At 39.5% G+C, this 4,074-nt stretch overlaps 1 long non-coding RNA gene and 1 gene segment (V, D, J or C); one reads left to right on the top strand and one right to left on the bottom strand.

Annotated features, from left to right (window-relative positions):
• LOC104981963 overlaps window positions 1-4,074 on the top strand; it is a 916,007-nt gene that overhangs the window by 572,806 nt on the left and 339,127 nt on the right.
• Window positions 1-4,074, bottom strand: part of LOC104981969 — a 62,364-nt gene that overhangs the window by 57,650 nt on the left and 640 nt on the right. Inside the window, exon 2 of the long non-coding RNA XR_824451.1 lies at window positions 1,159-1,260. This is a non-coding gene — a long non-coding RNA (uncharacterized LOC104981969). The remainder of the gene's footprint in view (window positions 1-1,158; window positions 1,261-4,074) is intronic.

A 4,074-nucleotide genomic window follows, 5' to 3' on the forward strand; every position in this document is an offset into this window, starting at 1 on the left:
ACAATAAAAAAAAAAAAAAAAAAATGGAGGAAATAAGTGAATTGCATAAGGTAATTCTAATTGGTTGGAACATCCGTTGAAATGGTGTTTCTGTAGATAAAGAAAAAGTTAACATGTTTGAGGACCCCTAATCAGCTTTCAAGGCACCTTAATCTAAATCTTCAGTGAAGTGGACAAGAAAAAAGAAAAGGAAACATGAAAAAGCTACTAGCAGCGATTCTGTGGCTTCAACTAGGCTGTGAGTTGAAGGTTTATTGGAAAGAGAACCATGGGGGTCAAGGAATTGTCATAAAGTGTTCAGAAGTGGAAATAAGATTCAGTGTGACCCATCTCTGGTTCTCTGGATAGGAACTGGATTATAGGAATAGCTAGTGAACTCCTTCTAAAATGTTCTCTCTGAACAGGGTTAAATGCAGAGCTGAAAGTGGAGCAAAGCCCTCCATCCCTGATCATCCGGGAGGGGCCAACTGGTATCAACTTCGATCATTCATTCACTACCTCGGACACATTCCTCTGGTACAGACAGGATCAGGGGAAGAGCCTGGAATCTCTGTTTTTATTGATGTCAAATAGAGCAGTGAGGAAGAAGGGAGGATTAACAGCCTCCTTTGATACCAAAGCCTGTCGCAGCCCCCTGCATATCACAGCCTCCCATCCTGGCCTCTCTGCCACATACTTCTGTGCCGTGGACGCATAGTATCCCCCTGATGCTTCCAGTCTGTACCCAAACCTGCAGCTGTGGCTCCAGCCCACACCCCTGTTGCAGGGACTGCAGTTCTGAGGATTCCTTCACTGTCTCTGGCTCTCTGCCTGAAAGAAGATTTCTGAGTTAAATGAGAAAAAAATGGTATTTTAACTTTGATTTTCTTTATTGTGGAAGTTTTTTTAGAAGGAAAGAGGATTGTGAGGCAGGCAGAATTGGGAACAACCTAAACATGTCTTTTCCAAGAATATGAAGCCTCATCTTTTATTGCCTCATAGTCAAAATCCATGAGTCTTCCATTACAGAGTAATTTTATATTTAGTGCAACTGTCACAAATAATTCCTGTGAAATATGGAACCATTGTTTGTTTTGATATGCAAAGATAACATATAGCCATGGAGGGGAAAGGAGAATAAAAGCTTTATAATATAATATTCTATGAGAGGCTCCTTACCTAGTTTTTCCTGCTGAAACATTGAATGCAGTAGACAGGCAATACCTATGTGATCTATAGATCGAGTCTTCGCAACATGTGGAGAGATATTTATTGTAAGACCTTAAAAGAAAATTAAAAGGCTAATTTGAAAAGCCTGAACCCACAACATTTCATGACAACAACATACATATACCTGATCTACAAACCCAGGATACATACAAATACTCTTATGTCTCTTATTTTTCCAACTGATTGTTAGAGTGACTACCTGCCAGATAAGCAGGAAGTTCATTCTCTCTTTTGAGGCCTTCCCCACGCCGGCTCCTGACCTGTCTAAGAACTCGAGAGACTTGGGCAGTTTGGAAGAGGTTGGTGCAGCTTCCACACACCGTCAGAGGTCCTCCCAGTTGACTCTTGCCTTGTTTTTTGTTGGTGTCCAGTCTCCCCCAAGATCTGTGTAGGATTGCTGGACCACTGCTGATCCAGGCCCTGAAGAGTGACCCCACTCCAATGTCAGCTGGTCAAGGGTGCCTCAAACCTGGGTTCCCAAGGTTTTAGACTCTGTGTCATCTTTTTTGTAGATGCACAACCATCATTGGAGACCCAGAAAATCAAAGGATGCTGGGTTCAGAGTGGTTCTGGCATTTATATTGTGAGTCCACACAACATTGCCTTTTTCCATTTTCTGGGACCCATACCTAACAGATAATATCTTTTTTGTTTTGTATGTCTCAGACCCAAGGACCTGATTATGCTCACTTTCTCTAGAGTGACAGTAGGGTTATGGATCCTCTTAAGGAAAGACTAAATAACCCCTAAACATCCTGCAACCTCTCTATAATCAAAGTTGCCTTTGGTAACCCAAAGGGTGATTTATCCTATAAATGAGTCTCTCCAAGGTGACCTAAGCCAGTTTTTTAAGAGAGACCACCCATGATTCTACATTGTCAAACTTCCTTTTCTAAAGGATGCTTGCCTCATTGAATATGAGTAGTTTTCTGGGATTTTCTTGCTGAATAATAGAACTAATCCAAACATTATCATTCATAAGCACCCTGCTGCATGCTTTTTTGAATCAATTTAATAAAACAAAGCAAAGTTACATATTAAGTTCTAAGCTCCTGGCTAAGTCATTAGTGAAAAGACTTAGTTTAATGGCAAGGAAAATAGTATCTAGTCTGATACAACCTGCTGCACCTCTGTGTGTCCTGTAATATTCCTGTCCCAGAACAGTTTGCAATGGGAGTCACTCCCTGGTTCAAAGACCTTTATTAAAACTCCAGAATGTTTCTGGTATTTGTTTAAACACTTTCTGAAAGTTGGTATTCATAATATCAATTCTTTATTATTTTAGAGGCTTTACTTCCCTCTAACTACTCTGCAAAAAGTCCATGCCTGTATTTCTTACAACCCAGGAACAGTGGCTCTGTTCCACAACCCTGCTCCTTCCTCTGCCAGGGGAGTGTGTGTCCTGAGTGTGGTGGTTTGTTCCGTTCCTCTCTTCTCCATGTGGTAGTGCTGATTAGTCGGCTGGGTTAGTTATTAGTTGAAATCCAAATTCAGATCAGATCCCTCCATGATGCACAATTATATACCCCAAGACACATCCGTGAACATCTTCATAGGCCATGAAAAGCCAGGGATTTTTATTTCTTGGTCTTTGTATGTGCAAAAGTGTTGGTAACTATAGCCTGCAATCCATTTTCTTCATCACTCAGGAATGTCTAAGGACCAATATATGGCTACAAATAATATAAATGTAGATTTATTTCTATTGTACATTTAATTTGAAATTACAGTCCTTGGATAAATATTTTAAGGTGGAGTTCCAACATAGCAGGGCTACTTATTCCAAAGGCTTCAGTATTATCACCTTTCTGTTCTTTCCTTATATTTTCTCATTTGAACTTCACAGCAAAAGAATATGATTTTTTGTGTGTGAATGAGAGGCCCCACTTAGTTAACAGACACAGAGTGGTAGAACCAGCTTTTGACTGGGTGAATAGGAGAAAATATGCTACAAGAGAAGGAACTTTTGACTAAAAATTCCCTATCATCCCAAATTCATAAGCATGGGAGCTTCATCAATGATACATTGACTTCAACTACGTTAGGAGTTGCAGAGATATAGCTCAAGAATCATGAAAACAGAAAGTCAAAAATTGATGTCTTAGTAATTATCTCACACATTTTATAGAGGCTTTCAGATCAAGAATTAACACACAACAGGAAATGGAAAGAGCACTGTTATCTGCCAAAATTACTCAGGCAGCATTGTAAGCAAACTTTCATAAAATAAAGTCAGGAGAGAACCCTAACAGCTAATTTGGTAATTTTTAAAGGAAAGAATTGAATAAGAGCACCATAAGGAAGCTTCTCTTATTATAGCAAATCAGATCTTTAGTAAATTTTCCTCATTTAAATTTTTTAGGAGAAAGGAAACTAGAAGGCACCAAAGAGCTCTAAGAATGGGGTGCCTCACCTCAGACCAGCGGCACCGAGGAGGACAGAGGTCTACATAAGCCCCACAATAACTCTTTGAATATGGATCGATTGTTCTCTTCTCCACTGTTTTCACTTCCATAGCATGGGGTCAGTAATCGAGCAGCTTTCTCCAGGAAGGATTTGGAAAAATAAGATGCTCACTGAAGCTACCAGTCAACAAAATTGTACTAAAAAAATCTATTCAAATCTGGCTGTCTCTTTTCCACTCAATCATTAGCAATTGTAACCCAGCTTCCCTTTGACATCCTTTCACACAGTCTCGAGTTCCCTACTACATAAGCATAGTTCCTAAAGAAGAATCTCAGAAAATTTTAATCTTTGTAGAGTCCCTGGATTTACCACAAGACTTCTTGCCAGTCAGAAAAATATAATATTTTTTTCTATATTCTCCACCAACTCTTTCTTCCGCTTCCTCCATTTTTGTTTGTT

Source organism: Bison bison, unplaced genomic scaffold (genome assembly GCF_000754665.1).
Source record: "Bison bison bison isolate TAMUID 2011002044 unplaced genomic scaffold, Bison_UMD1.0 scf7180017864526, whole genome shotgun sequence".
Lineage (NCBI taxonomy): Eukaryota > Metazoa > Chordata > Mammalia > Artiodactyla > Bovidae > Bison > Bison bison.